At 39.5% G+C, this 20662-nt stretch overlaps 1 pseudogene across 1 annotated transcript in view; it reads left to right on the top strand.

The window, feature by feature from the left end:
* LOC149201121 (scarecrow-like protein 21 pseudogene) overlaps positions 1–20662 on the top strand; it is a 106096-nt pseudogene that overhangs the window by 39990 nt on the left and 45444 nt on the right. The window contains exon 2 of the transcript XR_016253861.1: positions 14665–14729. The product of XR_016253861.1 is annotated as a scarecrow-like protein 21 pseudogene (transcript). The remainder of the gene's footprint in view (positions 1–14664; positions 14730–20662) is intronic.

Raw genomic sequence — 20662 nt, 5'->3', positions numbered from 1 at the left:
AAAATTCAACAGACTTAACAGTTTTCAAGAATTCAGGATCAATGGGATTGTGGCTTTTCATTAGATTATATCATGTGTGAGGGTATGTGATTAACATTTAATCAAGAGCACCAAGCCCGATATGTACCCTAATGTTGGTGGTGTTAATTGTTGAACTCCTTTGTCATGCCTTTAGCAAAAATTTACCTTTCAATCAAGTCAAAATCATTGATCAAGCATGTTAAGCTTTTTTACCATATTTTAAGGTTTGGATTAGGTAGTTTGATCAAAATTGGGCAATGTTGACTAATATCCCTAGATAATCGAGGTAGAGGAAAAGGCTAGACAAGAGGAGAAGAATCTAGATTCTAGATGGTTGATGCTCGAATAATTAATCATTAATGTACAATGGATGCCATACCTATCTTTATTTTTTGTACAAATATGCATGCTTCCATATCTTCTACAACTAATTTGGTATTTTGGATGTTTTTTTTAATCTAAATGCATATATATATATATATATATATATATATATATATATATTTATTATAATTTTCTATATATATAGTAGACGCTTTCGAGATGCCCCGCTTCCTAGATTTTTAGGAAATGACGCTTCCGTGTCCCCGCTTCCAAAAAACGTCCCCGCTTCGTGCAACGTTGCTTCCAACCCCTAAGGGGAAGTAACAATTTCCTTGTCCACCCTTCAGTTGATAGGTGTTAGTGAGTAATAATAATGTGGTAATGGAAGGGAGAAGACTTCATGGACAAGTGCCATGGTTAAAGGAACCAACTGACGGGGTTGTCCACATCCTGAGTGTACAGATGTGAGGAGGGGGCATTCTTGGATGCATGAGTTACCAACTCGGCTTCGGTTTTTCCACCCCTCTTGGGCGCCTTTTTCTTGATTATTCCTTGTATTACCACATATACCTCAAGGGTTAGAGCTTTCTTTGTATGATGTAGCAATTTTATTACCCCTTTGAGATGAGTTAGTTTATCACTCATCGGATTGGCACATGCAAGGGTTCCTTCTTGATGTAATGGAGCATCATGTGCTTGGGAACCAGGTGATGGCCATAAGAGGTAGGTAGATCTCATGTTAAGCTTTTGACCATGTGCTAATTCTTATGTCGCGACCATCTTTTACATTTCTAATTTTCTTTCTTTGTTTTGTTGTGGCCATGATATACACTTTCTTTGTCTTTTCGCTGCATTGACCTCCTAGGGCAAAATTTCAGGGCCCTACTCAAGGTATGTGAACATATGAGTGCCAAATCCCCAATAACCAATAACAAGTTGTACCCAAATAATGGAGGTGATACATAGGGCTTGTAATGTAGGATGGAAGGTGTAAGTAAGATATAGGGAAGATGGAACACACTATCTCAATCATGGCTTCCCAGGTAGTGTCCCCCTTATAACCCAAAGGGCCTTAGGGGAAGTTCCACTGGACTAGGATGAAAGATTAACCCCCTTGGTAAGGTGAGATAACAAGTATATGGTCAAGGTTTGTCAATCTTCCAGGTCGCCCCATAATCCATGATAAATGCCCAAAAATAAGCAAGTATAAGCAATTTTGTCAATCTTCCAGATCACCCCATAATCCATGATAAATGCCCAAAAATAAGCAAGTATAAGCACCCAATTGCAAAATGATCAAAGTACCTTTTGCATGGCAACCCACCTTCATCCAAGTGCTAATGTCAGATGGATGAGAAGCACATCGCTGATGCAAGTGGTGGAGGTACATGGCATAGCATCAACTAATGGTGTCTGGTAGGGGTCATTGGTTGTATGGCTGATCGACTAGTTGTCAAATGGAGGAGAAAAAAATATCCAATGGGGTTACCCATTTTGGTGGGTAATAGGATCCACTTCAACACTCTTGCTATGTATTTGACATCATTGTATCGAGTAGTCCCTTTGACCTACTTTAGTGGTCACTTATTGGATAATAATAATACTATCTTAATTGACTAAAGTTGTTAAACATCCTAACCTTGGAGAGGCATGGTCTAGAAGAGGGCCTAGACTTTGTTATTCGTTAGTCCTTGGATGTATTTTGTTTGGTCATGTTCCCAAGGAAAAGAAGAAAAAATTGGATTAAAAGAGAAAAAAGCTAATGCTTGGAAGCTATTTTGAACAATATAAAACTTATAGACTTCATGATGTTGAGAAATCCATTCTAATTAGAAGCAATGCTATTTTTAATGAGGGTTGCATAGTGGATGAAAGCATCATTCCTTGATCTATTGAAGACGAGAGTCATAAAAATGAAGGCAAGGTTAAGGACATAGAGGCAAGCTCTAGTGTGTCACTAAAGAAGCCAAAATGGTAATGGAAAGACAATCAAGGATATCGAGCTATATTAATTGTGTCATGATGAGGAAGAAGGAAATCTTCTAAGAAGGTAAAGGAAACACCAATGTCAACATTGATCTCTTTAGTAGACTGAGGAATGATTCTTTGACCAAGAAGCTAAATGGTAATTGATAGATAGTTAAGGATACGTTGCTAGATGAATTGCATCATGATGAGTTAGAAGGAAATCTTCGAAAAAGGTTAAATAAACTTCAACAAAATGCAAATGCAACAATAAGTCAAGTAAATCTTGCCCATGTGATTCAAGTCTCAAGTTATAAATTCAAATGGACCTTGCACATTTGATGAAGCAATTGATAAACCTAAATGGCAAAAAACAAAGCATGGTAGCCTAAAACCATATCAACATTGGGATGTGTTCCAAGGTAGTTACATAGGCTTTCTAGAGAGTCATGTGACTAGTTGAGGACATGCATATTTAACCTTTGGTTCTAGTGGAATTGATGATTTTTTTTCGAATCAACATTCTAAAATATAAAGCCATCATGTCGGAGAATTATTCCATGTTTGAAAGGGAAAACTGTGAAATTTCCACTAAAGCACCAACTAGATATTATTTTCCTAATTGATTAGCAATTTATTGGTATACGACAAATACCAAATAATTCACTTATGCATTATTCAAAAATAAAATATGCTACGGAAGATAAAAATTCAGGAACCGAGAAATAGATGCACACACATAAATATCGACACAACAATTTTTGGATTAATAGTCCCGGAAAAAAAACTTGAAGGGAAAACCGATACAGCAGATGAGGGTTTATTTGATTATTATGTAGCAATTTGGAGAGTACAATAATCCAGATGCCCAACTGGCTATCCTTCGGAAAATATACTTGCAAAATATCTAGGAGAGAATTTTCTCCCTTTGCAAATAGAATGGCCCTCCACTGGCCTGTTCGCACTGCCCTCTGGAAATGCGCACTGCCTGGCCTGGAATAACTCGCACTGCCTGTTAGCTGGCCCAAAGTGAGCCATCTTGCCTACCTCTGCCTTCGGAAAAATTCGCTCTGCCTCCCGGATGATCTTTCCAACCTCCGACAACTGAAATGACCTCTCTCCGACAACTCGCACTGGGGTTTCTGGTTGCTCGCACTTGTTGCATGGCCTCTCTGCAGATGAATTTTGGCCTCCCTTTTCCTACTACTCTACCACTAGAAAATTGTTGGGAAACTTTCTGGAATTCTCCTTACCAATTATCCGTTGCTCCCTCGATCTCTGATACTCGCCCTCTGGCTCGTATTATTCCTTCCCTAAATCATTGTGCACTACGAAATTCACATTGCCTTTCTCTCGCAACTATATCTCTCTCCATCCCATCGACTTGATCTTATATTCTCTCGCTAGAGCATCAATGACCAAGATCTAATTGTGATCAATGGCTAAGATCATCTTAGTCTTGATCCAAGTCATTATTTGGGAGTCTCTAGAGCATAAGTCGATCTTCTCTATTAATTCTCTTTAATTAACCAATTTTCCTAAGTTAGATATAGGAAATATTTAAATGATGACTAATTAATTTAATTAAGGCGTTTCACAAGCTTATCTCGCAAAACTTTTTCTGGGTTTTGGAGATCTTGTGTACCTTAGCTTCTTAGATGCGAATCGATACTAGAACCCTTGTTCGCTGCTACCATATCATCCAAAAACTAACACTCCCTCTTAGTGACGAAGGTGTTCTCCACCACACTCATCAGTTATTTGAAATAGATGAACTTAGCTCCCCCCAGAGCTTTTGTGAGTATATTTGCAATCCGCTGCTCTGTGGGAACATGTTGTAGCTGGACTGCTTCAAGTTGCACACAATATTTGATGAAGTGGCATCATATGTCGATGTGCTTCGAACTATCATGAAACACTTGATTCTCAGAGAGCCTGATGCAACTCTGATTATCATGGTAGATTTTGGTTGCCTCCATATTATAACTGACCAAACTCACAAGTATCTTCCGAAGTCGAATAGCTTCACATGTGGCCATATTATAACTGACCAAACTCACAAGTAGCTTTCGAAGTCGAATAGCTTCACATGTGGCCATGCTAGTTGCCATGTACTCTACTTCTGCAAAGCTCGGTGCTACAGACTTTTGCTTCTTGTTGTACCAAGATACAACCCCTGATCCAGCGCTGAAGCAACACCATGATGTGCTCTTCTAATCTACTACACTGCCTACCCAATTTGTATCTGTAAAACCACATAACTTGGCACCATCACCTCGAGTATACCTCAATCCATACTCGACCGTGCTGCACAAATACCTCAGTATATGCCTCGTTGTTGTCCAGTGCACTCTCTTCGGTCTTACCATACACTGATTGAGTGTTGACCACGAAGTGGATATCTGGCTTTGTGTTGACCAAATACATGAGCAAATCGATAAGCTATCTATACAAGGTTGGGTCCTCGTCCTCGTCCTTTGATATATCTATCTTCCTCTAATTTGTAATCATAGGCATAGACATAGGCCTACAATCCTACATCTCGAATCTTTTCAGTATCTCTGTAGTGTATCTCCCTTGACAAAGGAAGATCTCTCCGTCCCTCTGCCATACCTCCAGGGCTAGTCGTTCATGTCAAATTCAGTTTCCAGGTTCCTCTTGCAGTCCTCTATGAGCCCTGATGACCCTATCAGAAAGAGGTCATCCACATACAACACTAGGATTAGTGGCTCACCCTCTACCCTGAAATAGTAAAAGTTGGGATCTCCTCATAACCTATGCCTTCATTCTCTGCATACCTCTTTGCCACGAACCTAGCCTTTTACTTCTCCATGCTACCATATGCAACATGCTTGATCTTATAGATCCACCAAGAGCCCACAATTGACCTAACCACAGGGCTCGACACTACCTCTCAAACATCGTTTGTTATGATGGAGTTGTACTCCACCATGGCATCTACCCACACATGATGTTGTGCAACCTCCTAATAGCTGGAAGGTTCAACAACCTGTGCCACCAATGCTTGGTACCTGTCTAAGTGTTTGTGTTCTCTCTTCTTCGTCCTAGGAGCTCCTATGAAATTCTTTGCATCTCTCAACGTCTGACGAACTTCCCTACTGGTTCGACCACTAGTGTTGGGAGGATCGACCAAATCCTCATCTTGCTTCTGCTTCTTTGTCTGCTGCGAACTCACCAGATCTCTTGCACCTAAGGTCGTGTTGGTTCTGGTAATTGTACTAGATCCCTGAGACTGTCTTGGTTGTTGTCCCTATGGCTGCCCTTGTGGTTGGACTAATGGAGCTTCTGCTGTCTGACTCTGATCACTTGTTGGCATCTCGCGAGATGTCTTGAAGGCTCTGTCCTCCATAAACTTCACGTCCCGTCTCATGATATTGTTCCTACTTTTAGGAACATAGATCCTATATACCTTTGAGGTTTTGTTATACCCAATGAAGAACCCCTTCTCTGTAGTTTGATCCAATTTAGTGCGTTTTTCATCTGGTACATGGCAGTAAGCCACACTGCTAAAGATCTTGAAGTGACTAACTTCTGGCTTTTTCCTTGAGAATACTTCCTCTGGTGTTATCTTCCCCAACGCCCTGTGAGGAACCCTGTTCTATATATATGCTGTTGTGTTACATGCCTCTGCCGATAGAGACTTGGGCATGTCTTGGTCTTACAACATAGCTTTTTCTGCCCCAACTATAGACCCGTTCTTTAGCTTCGCTACTCCATTCTGCTATGGATAGTATGGAGCTGTCCACTCCCTCCTGATGCCCTCCTTCGCATAGAAGCCTGTGAAGTCAATGTCTGTGTACTCTCCATTATCTGAGCGAAGCACCTTGATATTCTTCCCTATTGCATTCTTTACAAAGCCTTGAACTTGTTGAAGTGATTGAAGATCTCATCCTTCGTCTTCAAGAAATAGATCTAAGTTTTCTTGAAATAGTCATCAATGAAGGTAACGAAGTACTCGTACCCTCTAAGAGATCTAATGGACATATGACCGCAAATATTTGAATGTATAAGCTACAACATACCTTTCAATCTACTGTCACTTCTTAGGAATGCTGCCTTAGCATACTTCCCAAGTATGCATCCCCTGCACACATCATCATGTTCCATGCTCAATTGTGGAACACCTGTCACTGTCTCCTTGAGCATCTAAGTGCTCCATGGTGTAAATGACCCATTCTCCTGTGCCATAGTTCATTCAGGTCTCTCCCGCTGCTAGTACTATCATTGTTGTTGCTGCTAACTAGTGCCTTTAGAGAGTCGAGCTGCAACTTGTACAATTTGTTGCTACGAACTCCAATGTGCCTCACTTTCTTCTAGTTTCGGTGTTTTATGAACATCTTCTTCCCTACAAAGTGGATATCATATCCTTTATCTCGTAGCTAGGATATTGAAATAAGGTTCATACCCAAACCGAGCACATGCAACACATCTGTAACATTGGTAGTTGCCCCAAACTCCCTCTGAATATCGATGGTACCTTCTCCAACTGGAGTAAATTTACTCTTGTTTCCCATCTGAATCATGAAGTCCATTTGCTCCTCCTTGTAGTTGGAGAAGAATTCTCTAATTCTTGTCATATAACTTGACGCTCCATTGTGTATATACTAGACACCCTGTGAAGTTGAGCTAAAGAGGCAAGCTATCTGAGCGAATTCATCTTCCAATTTGGAAGACAAATCTATAGCCTCTTGGATGTTGAATCTTTCTGAGGCCATACCGGAGAAATTTGTGAATTTAGTGAAGACATCCTGGGTATAATTTCCTCTGTACTTTTCTCTTCCTGCCCAACACAAATCTGCAACTATAACCCTTGTTGCAAAACTTATGCACCCAAATCTTCTCAACGAATCAATTGATCTGCTCACCAGAACTGCTTCCCAACAACTACACTACCTGCTGGAACTTTGCTTTAGGCAAATCTAACTTTTCCTGCACTCTGCCTTTAGAAATTGATTTTCCTGCTCAACAATTCGCACTGCCTGGTTGGCTTACATAGATCTGAATTTCATGCTTCAGATATCCCTTTGAAATTGCACGATCTACTGATCTTTCGCCTTTGAGCCTCAAATCTGATCAACAATGCTCTGGTTCCATGTGAAATTTCTATGAATGCACCAACTGGATATTGTTTTCCTAACTAATTAATAGTTTATTTGTTTACAACAAATACCAAATAATTCACTGATGCATTCTTCACAAATAAAATATGCTGTAGAAGATAAAAGTTCAAGAACCGAGAAATATATGCACACACATAAAAATCGACACAATAATTTTTAGACTAATAGTCCCCGGGAAAAACCCCGAAGGAAAAATCAGTGCAACAGATGAGGTTTATTTCATTATTATGCAACAATTTAGAGAGTACAATAATTTGGATGCCCAATTGACAATCCTCCAGAAAATATATTGGCAAAATATCTAGGAGAGAATTTTCTCCCTCCGCAAATCGAATGGCCCTCCACTAGCTTGGAATAACTCACACTGCTTGGTAGCTGGCCCCAAGTGAGCCGTCCTGCCTCCATTTTCCTTTGGAAAAATTCACTCTGCTTCTTGGATGATCTTTCCGGCCTCCGACAACTAAAACGATCTCTCCCTGAAAACTTGCACTCGGGTTTCTGGATGCTAGCACTGACTGCACGACCTCTCCGCAGTTGAATTTCAACCTCCCTTTTCTTGTTGCTTTGCCACTGGAAAATTTTTGGGAAACTTTCTGGATTTCTCATCACAAATTATCTGATGCTCCCTCAATCTTTGATGCTCTCCCTCTAGCTCGAATTCTTCCCTTGCTGAATCACTACGCACTAGGAAATTCGCACTGCGTTGTGCTCTCGCAATTGTATCTCTCTCCATCTCATCGACTTGCTCTTATAATCTCTTGTTGGAGCATCAATGACCAAGATCTAATCGTGATCGATGGCTAAGATCATCTTAGACTTGATCCAAGTCATTTTTTGGAAGTCTCTAGAGCATAAGTCGATCTCCTCAATTAATTCCCTTTAATTAACCACTTTTCCTAAGTTAGACTTAGGAAATATTTAAATGATGGCTAATTAATTTAATTAAGGCGTTTCACAAGCTTATGTCATGAAACCTTTTCTAGGTTTTGGAGATCTCATCTTCCTTAGCCTCCTAGAGATGAATTGAGACTAGAACACCTATCCAATGCTACGATATCATCCAAAAACTAACAAAAAATATACTGAAACTTAGGATACTGTGCTTGAAACAAAGGGAAAATTATGCTTTTTAAGTGAATTATGTTGGGAGATTACCTATGATCATGAAAAAATGTTGTGATTGAGGACTCCATTACAGTTGGAATGCTTGGAGTCCTTAACTGAGAAATTCTTTGGCTGGGCTATGTTGGAGCCCTAGAGGGAATGATGATTGCCCAAGGAACTGGGTTAGAGAAGGGGTCCCAATCCTCAGGTTGTACATATTGATGGGGAAAGAGAGTTTGAGCAGTTGGAATTGTTGTAGTAGTTTTACAATGAGAATATTCGGTATTGGAAAAAATATGAGGATTGTAGCTAGAGATAAGAGCTAATTTGTCCTTGTTGATTCATAGCCCCAATTGTTGATTTTCTGTAGCATCATGAGGTATCCCCGCATGCCAAAGAGGTCTCCAAGTCGGCCTAAGAAAATTAAAAAAATTTATTTATTTATTTTTGGAGTGCAAGTCGGCCAAGGAAATCAAGTCGGCCTAGTGAAGTGAAGGAGTGTGTCTTTTGGCTTATTTTAGCCCATTCAATGAGTATAAATACATGATGTCACATTTCATTTTGATCACCAAGCGAGTTTTTTCTTCAACTTTTTGAGGGCAGCAAGGAGCCACAATCAAGTTTAAAGGAGGCTGAATTAGAGGGCAAAGGTCACAACAAGAGAGAAGGTTGCATGGTTGCGGGGGCCGTACGACGCAGATCGCAGGTCTGAGCTTGACCAAACCAGCTTGACCATAGACTTTGACAGTTTGACCAACACGGACTTCTGATTATTTTGGGCAGTTTGACCAGAGTTGAATTGTTAGAGTTTGACTGGGTTTGATTGGTATTTGGACTTGTATATTTGGCAGATATTTCTAGACAAATTGCTAATTTGTAAACCTTGCTGAAGAATAATTTATCTTAAAAAAAGTTGATGGGTTTTCTCCTAAGGTTGGGTTTCCTAGGGTAAGTTTTTTGTGTCTACTATGAATGGCTGTCTTTCTATGATTTTTACTATTTTTGCTGCATTTACTGTTGATATTTTCTAAAGTGTAATTTCTCAATGATATCAATGGCATAAGAATACTATGTTAAAATCATTAGGAAGTAATTATCTGGTAGAAAATAGAATTCTCTTGTGTATCTTGTAGAAAATTCAACATGGTATCAAAGTCTTCTTGTTGAAAGAACAACCATTGAAGTTAGCCTAAGGGGCAAGTGTTCAACAACTTGTTGGTTTTTAGATCTCTTACAAAATGGTGCGAAGTCTTAGAATGAAAGACAAGTTGGATTGTGTTACAAATCTTCAAAAGGAAGTTATTCTAGAGTCAGAATAACTTCCTTTTGATTTTATCTTCAAAAGGAAGGAGAAAGACTTTGTTTCTGCTCCTTCAGATTCCATTACAAATAGTGATATTTGGTTGGTGGATAGTGGTGCTTCTAGACACATGATAGGTTTTCAAGATTCTCCCACCTATCTGATAGAAAGGGAGGACTATACAGATTATTAGGACAACTAGCCCAAGCATTAGTGCCCAAGAAAAAAAAGATTGTCAAAGGTTAAGTGCTTCATTCGTCAAAAGTTTGGACATTATGCCTCCAAATGTTCTGAGAAGAAAATGAAGGAAAAACAATATGCATTGACAACCAATGTTGATGATGATGATGATGAACATCCACCTCAGAAAAAAAGTCAAAGGAACTCTTCCTTTAGGATCTACTTCCAATAATGTTTGTGGACTGTTATTTTTTGTAGCATCAGATGTGTTCTAGCCACGAAATTTGGTTGAGAGGCTAGAATGCATGAGATCTCCAAAACCCAGAAATCGTTTCTGGAAATTGCACGTAGAGATGACTTAATTAGATTATTAACTTATTTTTAAATGTTTTCCTAAGTCTAAACTTAGGAAAACTGCTTAATTAATCAGAATTAATTAAGTCAAGGTGAGAATAGTTTAGAAACTCACACGGATCGACTTCAAGACGATTCTAGCCCTTGATTAAGTTTTAATCTTAGCCGTTGGTGCTCCAACAGAGGATTATAAGAAAAAGTCGATGGGCACTCGGAGAAGACACTTTAGCAGTTCGATTTCCTTGGCAGATCGGTTTCCAGAGATCAACAACCGTTGCTGGAGAGCCAAAGATCTAAGCAGAGACAATGAGGCACAGGGATAGTGAGGCTAGAGGAAGCTTTCCAGATCCAGCGAGTGCATTGCAGAGAGGGAGAGATAGCCACAGTGAGGTTGACGCAAGGGTTGCGCAGAAGCCTCCAATAGGCAGTTTGATTTGCAGATTCGGGAAGTCGTTTAAGAGATCGGTGGTAGAGGAACTTCAACAGAGGTCGGGGGAAATGTTTCTAGAGTTAGTGGCAAGCAGAAGAGGTAGTTTAGTGTGAGATCTAGGCCGTATGGATTAGTGTTTGCGCAGAGCCCACGCAGAGGGTGATGCAGGGAAATTTGTTTAGGGGTTTCAAAGGCTAGTCTTCAGTGCCAAATTGCCTATGGGGTGAGGAAAATTCCTCACTAGATTTTTGCCAATATTTTTTTTCTGTAGGATTGCCATATTCGGCATCCAGGTTTATTGTACTCAGAGTTTTCTCACTGCTGCATAATAATAAAACCATCAACTATTGCATCGGTTTTCCTAAGTTGGGTTTTTCTAGGGACATTTGTCCAAAAACAACAGTGTCATATTTTTATGTGTGTGTGGTAGATTTTCTCAGATTCCAGCGTTATTTTTCTTCCGTAGTTTATTTGTGAAGGTTGCAGTGTGAATTATTTGGTATTTGCCATAGCAAATAAATTGTTAAATTTATTAACAATTAGAAAAATAATTTCTAGTTGCTGCAATAGAATTTCAGTAGACTTGAAATTTTCACATGGTATCAGAGCATGAGTGATCAACCAGGAAGCTTTAGAAGCAAAGAAGGGAGTTTCAGGCCGAAATTCCTACAGGATGCACAGTTCATTGATAGGCAGGCAGAATTGTTGGGGCAAAAATTCGATTTTCAGTTGCAGGTTGGCAGAAAAGTTGAGTTGCTCGGGATAGTGATTCCAACAATCAAAGGGAGCAACAACAACTCAGATTTTCGCTGAGCAGATTCCTTGGTTGGACGCAGAGGGTTTTGCAGTAGCAAAATTAGCATTGGGTGGAAGAGAAATTGCATACAGAGGGAGATTTTTGTCAAAGGGTTTCTAGCCAAGAAATCTGATTTTTTCCCAATTGCAGATTGGTAGCAATAGTTAGCAGAGTTGCGCATTCCAGGAGGGAGTGTGAGTAGCAGAGCAACAAGTGAGCAGAGGAAGAGGGAGTTTCCAGATCAGATCCAGATATGGCCACAACAGGGCTTAGAGATCAGGATAGGTTGGATGGAGCTTCCAACTATGTCATCTGGAAGGCTAGGATGTCCTTCCTTCTAGATGAATATGGCCTGAAAGCCTACATAGATAATGTGGTGGCAGTTCCCCAGGATGCAGATCAGCTCAAAGAATACAAGAAGGAGATGGCAAGGGCGAAGCGGTTGATCTTGGATGGAGTCTGAGATCATATAGTCTCACATGTGGCAGGCAAAGGAACTGCTAGGGGCATGTGGGTAACTCTCTTATGCTATATTAGGGTACTTTTGAGCAGAGGAAGATGTTCCTAGAAGAAAAGTTGAGATGCATCAGGATACAAAAGGCATAGATCCCTTCCTCACCAGGATTCAAAAGGTTTGAGATCAGCTTGCAGCTGTTGGGGCAGAGCTTCAACCATCAGAGCTAGTATGATTGGTACTAAACAATGTCTCAGAGGATTGACAAGTCTTTGTCCAAAGTATATTGGGCATGTTGCAAACTTTTTGCCAATTTCTTGTCAAAGGATTGGATTATCAGTCATTAGTTTATTGAGTCATTGTAAGCCCATTTTGCAAATTTATAATATAAATGGTGCTAGTAAGACCGTATATGTAACAACCTAGGTAAGCCTATTATTTTGGCGAAAATTTCATCTTAGGAGGTTTTTCGTTTCATTGACTCATTTGTGTTTCTAAACACGAATGGTCGGCATGGTTTTTCCCTTCAACCTTACTCCAAAGCTAGGGTGGAATTCTTCGTCAAAGTCTTAGGTAAGTTCTAGTGTTCTAGTCGAGTCTTATGTAAAAGTGATTTGGGAATAATTTAATCTAGTTGGCTAAATTATTTTATTACAAATTACTTGGTCTACTAGATCATATTGTGTCGCAGAATTGGGCATGTAATATCAGGGTCTATACTGAACTGAATGGGTGTTCCCCCTTTGAGGGTTGAATTGTAAAAATCTTATGTGAAAAATATTTTAGTGCATGGTCCCCTCATACTTAGACACCATGGCTAAAATATTAGAGCATGGAAAAAATATTTAATCCCCTCAAGTGCCAATTAATTAACTTTTCTGGTAGAAAACTAAATTAATCTTAAGCCAGAAAATTATTAATTAGGGTCAAAATTAAATTTCTCTAAGTGGAAAAATTCGTGGATCTCAAAGGAATTAATTTTTGGAGGTCCCCCACCAAGGGAATATTGGAAATTTCAAGAAAAATTGGACCCTTGGACCTTTGTTGTTAAGTCAAAGTCAATTTTTTAAGGAAATTAACTCAAAATAATTAATTTTGAGCTTAATAAAAAATGGGTTAAATGAGAAATTCGGAAATTCCTCAAAAATAATTATTTCAACGACAAAGATTGAAAGTTGATCAAGGATTTATCGACGATCGAGATTATTTTGATGAGGATCAAGCTAACTATCCATTATTTTCCCATTTGGAGGATTTATCTATGTATAGAGTGTCATTTGAGTCTCAAGCCATCTGATGTTTGGATAAGAAAATTCTGCAAAAAAGCTGATGTAATGCTACTGTCTCGCTGAGATCATTATTTGAATCATAACAAAGACTTTGAGGTGCAGTTTATGGTGTTTATTGTCCACTGATTTGTGTACGTGCTGGGTACGAGCATTCTTATACCGTGCTTAAAAATATTTAAAGTTTGTTTATTCATTAAATGGGGATAAGATCATTCTATTGGTAGATTCTGGGTTTATCTTACGTGATCTGATTCGCCATATGTCTAACAAGCTTTTCTGAAGAATATATATAATGTTTGCAGGTTCCCTAGTCCTTGGGCTCTAAGTTCACAAATTGTGGATGTAGGCTGACCTTGTTTGGACTCCAAATATTTATATGGTTTATTTAACTTTGCTAAGGCTGTAGCTTGCATTTATTCTTAGAAATACATTTAGCCACTTATCAAAAAAATAAATTCATAAAAATTCATTTCTTAAAATTCTTTTCAAAAGCGTTGTATATTTGTACATTTGTAAATAACTTTGTATAATATATTTTGTAAATTATTTTTTTTGATTGGGGGTTTAAGATTTTTTTGTATATATTCGGGTTTTGGTGTTTTTATCTCCATTTTTTGCAAGTGAGATCAAGTGGAAAGAGCTGAAATAGAGCTAGATCTAAGCCCTTAAGGGTAAGATATAGCCTCTAAATTTTCTTGCAGGGCTAGCCATTGAAGAATTTGTCGTAAATTTCAGATCTGAAGCAAATTAAATTTTTGGAGCAAGGGTTTTCAAATTTTAGGCCTTTTGGGCTTGGATCTAGCCTTTCCTAGGCCAATGTCAACCTCAAACCCTCCTAATTCAGCCTTTGTGGCCCCATCGTCATCATTTTTAGCCCTTCTAGGGCTGGTTGTAGCCTCTAGGGGCCTCGACCTTCCCTTTTGGGCCCTGCCTCAAGGGTTCAAGGCCTTTTCATGCCTGGCCGTGGGCCTAGGAGGCCTCGACTCCCCTCTTTGACCCTAGAAGACAACCTTTTAGGCTGGCCATGGGATTTCCAAGTCCCCACCTCATCGCGGCCTCTTTCGTCCTCCTCTTCTACCCTTCAGTCTCCCTTTTTGCCTCTCTTTGCTCCCCCTTTCAACCCTCCTTTAGCCTCTTTCCTTGGCTGCTAGGCCTTCCAGGGCTCTCCTAGCCTAACGCTAACCCTATTGGGCCTAGTGCTAGCCCTTCTTAGCCCTAATTTTCCCTAGATCTACCTCTGATTTTTTTTTGGACTAAAGCTTGGTGTGTTTTGTAGAGAAATTGACTAAAAAATTTGTGTTTTCAGGTGACATCTCCATTGGAAAATTTTGGGCAAATTTGGCAAGTGTGCTACAAAGCCTTGGGCCTAGGGTTTGCTCTCTAAACCCTCACTTTATCTCTATTTTGCTTTAGCTGTGATAAATTCTTCATAACAATGATATAAGTGCCCTAAAATCACATCTAAGTGGTCTTAACATATTAATAATTTTAGGGTTCAATTTTGCTAGTGTTTTGGCTACTTGGGCATTGAATATCTTAGCCTAGATCTACTTATTTGCTTGCTGGAAAATCATTGCGTAATTGAATAGATCAGATCTGATAATTTCTGAATAACACATCTTTAGAAGGCCGAAAAGCTCATAATTTCACATTGGTAAATTTGTTTCAACATCTAGAAAGTTTTGGGCATATTTTTGGCATAAGTTAATCACTGTTTGCATAATTTTTTCACTTCTGTAATAAGTGATTTCAGATCTGATATATTCTGAGTATTGCATAATTGAATAGATCAGATCTGATAATTTCTGAATAACACATCTTTAGAAGGCCTAAAAGCTCATAATTTCACATTGGTAAATTTGTTTCAACATCTAGAAAGTTTTGGGCATATTTTGGTATAAGTTAATCACTGTTTGCATAATTTTTTCACTTCTGTAATAAGTGATTTCAGATCTGATATATTCTGAGTATTGCATCTTAAGAGGCCTGAAATTCATAAATCTACATTGGCAAGTCATTTGGGCTACTCATTTGTCATTTTCAGTTTTAAAAGCTTAATAATTTTTTGGTTGGAAGTGATTTATTTACTGCTGTCCTATACTTCTTCATAAGTGGCTCTTTCATGATTAAATTGACTCATAGTGGTTTATGTTGATTAAGTTTTAATAATTGTTTGCCTTGTGTTAAATTTGAGAATTTGTTAACCGGACACTTAAACCACTCAAACATCTTAGCTCTAAAATCTTGTTGAAGGTCTAATTCACTTTGGCATTAAGATCTGATTGACATTGTGGTCGAAGCATTGTTGACTAAGTGCTCTAAGTTGGGTTCATAATCTTGTGTTGTTTCATAATCTTGGCATTATTATTGACGTAAAATTGCTAACTAAATAAATTGAGTATTTGGCATCTTGTGGATTCGACATTGGCACTAAGTTTGACACTTTTTTGGTTGTAAGATTACATTTTATTTATAAGTACTCTTCTTGTTAAAGGTTAATCATAATTTGAAGTACTTAAACATTAAGCTATTCTCAAACTAAGAATCTCACTCATAACCATTGCATAAGCATTCTAAGCTTAGGTTGCACTAATAGTTAACCTCCAAGCATAAGCTTGGTTGATAGACCTCTAGGGACACCCTTTCTCACCTAGCTTGAGGGATTCAACACCTTTCAAGTGATTAACACAGTGACCTTGCAGTCGTTAGAGCCACTGTCTTTGCAGCACTGGAGGCACTGGGTGGTTGGAACATAGGGGGAGGTATCGTTAGTAAATCCTTTGCTTACTCTTTGTTGGATTCCATTCCACAACCTACTCTAAAGACTGATCTGGAAACAGTTAAGAGGGAGGTTCCATTTATACTAGGCATATATTTTGAAAGTGACCAAGATCATTGCATTACACCTAGATCTTAGGATTTGCATGGCACATAGGTTAGTTAATCATTTAAGCAGCAGTTGTCCATCTAGTTACTTGGTCTAAATTTGTAATAAGCAAGAATTTTGACTCCATAAGGCACCGGTCTCATTTCTAAATCTAATTAAATCCTCAAGTCTTGCTAAATTCAACCAAGTAGCTAGGCCACTCAACTATGTCTCCCGTATAGGTTGGTTCCCAACTTGTCTTTCATCATCTCATTTCCATAGGGACTACCCCCCATAGCTTGCTGTTCGGAGACAACTAGAACAGAGTGGGCGGGGATCAGAGTGATAGCCCCTGCCTTGAGCCGTTGTTGCAGTGCTTGTACAATCTGAGCGACGACAAGGCAGAGACACGCTACCTAGATGGGACAAGATGTGGGCCAATTTGCAACAGGAGGAAACGAGACGAGCTTTGCTTAAGAGCTCCATCAGGGGCAACAGTAGTAGCGGATTGAAGGGTGTGAAGGAGGAGGAGAATGTGGCCCTGGCATCGGAGGGTCCCAGTTAGGGGCAGGGGGAGCAAAAGAAGAAGAAGGACTTGTCAAAGGTCAAGTGATTCAAATGTGGTGAGTTCAGTCACTATAGTACACAATGTCCTCTTAGGAAGAAGAACAATAGGAGAAGCAAGACCAATAGGTAGCATCCATAGAAATAGACAAGCCTTCTTCTAGGCTAGAGGAAGAGTTTGCTATGTTTGCAGATATACCTCTAGGAGTGAGGTGGGGTGATTTGGCACTGTAGCCCTAGAGTTCTACAGAGAGTGGTTAGTGTCCTTGAGGAGTCCACTTCATGGATAATTACCTGGCTACAGTGGGGCCACAATATTTAGTAGCAGGATGGATCAGTGGCACTTGATGCAGTCAGTACTAGAGTGGTAGTTGCAGACTAGTAGTAGTCAGATGCTAAGGAGCGCAGTGCAGTGTTGACAACAGAGCAGGTGGCTCAGTGCAGAGTTAGCAGCAACGCAGATTCTTCAGTGACAGTGCAAAGGCTAGTAGCAGTCAGGACTCAGGAGACAGATGCATCATACTAAACACAAATGATTCAGTGTTTTGGATGCTTCCCAGTTGCAGTACTTGCAGTTACAACAACAATAGATGAGAGGGAGTTGTAGTGCAGATGCAGAGTTGGAAGTAGTATAATAGTGTCAGCAGTAGCACAAATGCAGCATCAGAGTCACGCAGTGGTTGGTGAGGAGTAGTAACTAGACACCAGTAGCGTGATAGGAGATGACACAGAGACAGAGTGTTGTGACTGGGTGTGCAACGCTAGAACATAGTCCTCACCAAGAGGAAGTGTTAATTTTTGTAGCATCGGATGTGTTCTAGCCACGAAATTTGGTGAAGAGGCTAGAATGCATGAGATCTCCAAAACCTAGAAATTGTTTTTGGAAATTCCCCCTAGGGATGACTTGATTAAATTATTAACCTATTAAACCTATTTTTTAATGTTGACTTAGGAAAACTGGTTAATTAATAAAAAATAATTAAGTCAAGGTGAGAATAGTATAGAAACTCACATAGATCGACTTCAAGATGATCCTAGCCCTTGATTAAGTTTTAATCTTGGCCGTTGGTGCTCCAACAGAGGATGGGCACTTGCAGAAGACACTTCAGCAGCTCGATTTCCTTGGCAGATTGATTTCCAGAGAGCAACAACAATTACCAGAGAGCCAAAGATCGAATTAGAGATAGTGAGGGGCAGGGACAGTGAGGGTGGAGGAAACTTTCCAGATCCAACAAGTGCATTGTACAGAGCCTGAGATAGCCACAATGAGGTTGATGTAAAAGCCTCCAATAGGCAGTTCGATTTGCAGATTCGGGAAGTTGTTTCAGAGATCCGGAGGCAAAAGAACTTCAATAGAGGTCGAGAGAAATGTTTCAAGAGTTAGTGGCAACTAGAAGAGACAACTCAGTGTGAGATCTAGGCCATACGGATTAATGCCTGCATAGAGCCCACGCAGAGGGTGACGCAGGGCAATTTGAAGAGGGGTTCCAGAGGCCAGTCTTCATTGCCAGATTGCTTGTGGGGTGAGGAAATTCCTCACTAGATTTTTGCCAGTATTTTTTCTTTGTAGGATTGCCAGATTCAACATCTAGATTTATTGTACTTAGATTTTTCTCATTGCTGCATAATAATAAAACCCTCAGCTGCTGGACCGATTTTCTAAAGTTGGGTTTTTATGGGGAAATTTGTCAAAAAAAATGGTAGCATATTTTTATGTGTGTGCTAGATTTTCTCAGATTCCAGCGCTATTTTTCTTCCATAGTTTATTTGTGAAGGTTGCAGTGTAAATTATTTGGAATTTGTCGTAGCAGATAAATTGTTAAATTAATTAACAATTAGAAAAATAATTTCTAGTTGTTGCAATAGGATTTTAGTAGACTTGTGTCTATCATGCATGACTGTCTTTCTATGATCTTTAATGTTTCTACTGCATTTACTGTTGATATTTTCTGAAGTGTAATTTCTCAATGATATCAATGACATAAAAACACTGTGTCAAAATAATTAGGAAGTAATTATCTGGCAGAAAATAAAATTCTCTTATCTATCTTGTAGAAAATTCAACATGGTATTAGAGCCTTCTTGTTGAAAGAACAATCATTGAAGTCAGTGTAAGAGGCAAGTGTTCAACAACTTGTTGGTTTCTAGATCTCTTACAAAATGGTGCAAAGTCTTAGAATGAAAGACAAGTTGGATTGTCTTACAAATCTTCAAAAGGAAGTTATTCTAGAGTTAGAGGGAGCTAAGGAGAAAGTCCTTGTTTCCTCTCCTTCAGATTCCATTACAAATAGTGGTATTTGGTTGGTGGATAGTGGTGCTTCTAGACACATGATAGGTTTTCAATATTCTCTCACATATCTGACTGAAAGGGAGGACTATACAGATTATTAGGACAACCAACCCAAGCATTGGTGCCCAAGAAGAAAAAGAAGGGTTATCAAAGGTTAAGTGCTTCATTTGTCAAAAGTTTGGACATTATGCCTCTAAGTGTCTTGAGAAGAAAATGAAGAAAAAGCAGCATGCATCGACAACCAATGTTGTTGTTGATGATGATGATGAGCATCCACCTCAAAAAAAGTCAAAGGAACTCTTCCTTTAGGATCTACTTCCAGTAATGTTTGTGGACATGGCATATGACAGGTTTCTGAGGCTCTTTTACAAATTTTTTAGAGAGGAAGTTGATAATTCTCTACAATCCTCAGATCAAGAGATAAGTACTTTATATATTTTTTTTCTCCCTTGATTATTATTATTTTTTAGGTTAGCCTCTGGTTCTTGTATTTTTTGCTAGGCTATAATTTTTTCTTCTGTGGCCTCCTGAGTGGAGTTTTGCAAAAAGGAAGAATTGTGGAGACTTGCCAATGTAATGCTTCATGCAGTATATGGCAACATCGAGAAGTACAAAGAAAATTTTGTGGCAAGAGGGTTCTCCTAGTAAGAGGAAGTGGACTATGAGGAGTTCTTTGCTCTAGTTGCTAAATGGTCAGGTTCTTGTATGGCCTAAGGGCTCGAGCATAGGCTCAACAAGAGTGATTGATGTTCGAGAGGGAGGATTGTGTAGACATCTGGACCATGCCAAATGACTGGAAGAGCTTCCAGTTTCGAGGAAGAAGACAGTCAGGAAGAGTGGAAGTAGTAGTCTTCCAAGAGGATGTCTTGGGTTGAGATTGTCAGAGTATATTCTCAAAGGAGGGACGTCTCTAGGAGCAGTATGCCTTCTATGTGGGGACCATGGTAGACAACCAAATATGCTTCAGTGACAAAGGGAGCAACAATGGTAGAGGGGGCACCCAAGATTGCAACAGGAGGATCTGCTTTAGTGTCAGAGGGGGCACCCAAGATTGCGACAGGAGGATCTACTTTAGTGTCAGAGGGAGCACTTAGTTAGGGTGACCAGAAAGCAACTGTGGTGATGAATCTAGTGAAGGAAGATAGCCATTTTATGGTTGAGCCAAGGCATGTAGCGAAGCATGTGTTTTGGTACTTGTGTGGTACGGCTGGATATGTTTAAGATATGTCTCAGGTGGTGAAGTGAGGCTGTAGGGATTGGTCTAAGAGTGCAGAGGAAAGAAAGAGCACCTCAGGGTGCTGTTTCAGTTTGGGATTGACTATGATTTCCTTGTTTACTAGGAAGCAAACTTTTGTTGTAGTTAGTACAACAAAGGCAGAGTATATCGCAGCAAGTGCCGCAAGACAAGAAGCAATGTGGCTTCATAACAGTTTTGCAGGGCTATTTGATCAGGTCTAAGCACATTAAGATCAAATATCACTTCATTCGAGACATGGTGCAGAAGGGAGCAGGTTAGCTCCAGTACATATCTACAAACTAGCAACTTATGGACATCCTCACCAGGCCTCTATCTAGAGAAACATT

The sequence above is a fragment of the Pinus tabuliformis genome, chromosome 2_1 (assembly GCF_031772625.1).
Source record: "Pinus tabuliformis cultivar Carrire ecotype Pingquan chromosome 2_1, CPIR1, whole genome shotgun sequence".
Classification (NCBI taxonomy): domain Eukaryota; kingdom Viridiplantae; phylum Streptophyta; class Pinopsida; order Pinales; family Pinaceae; genus Pinus; species Pinus tabuliformis.
Note: the sequence above shows the minus strand (reverse complement) of the source record. Positions and strands in the feature narration are given on the sequence as shown.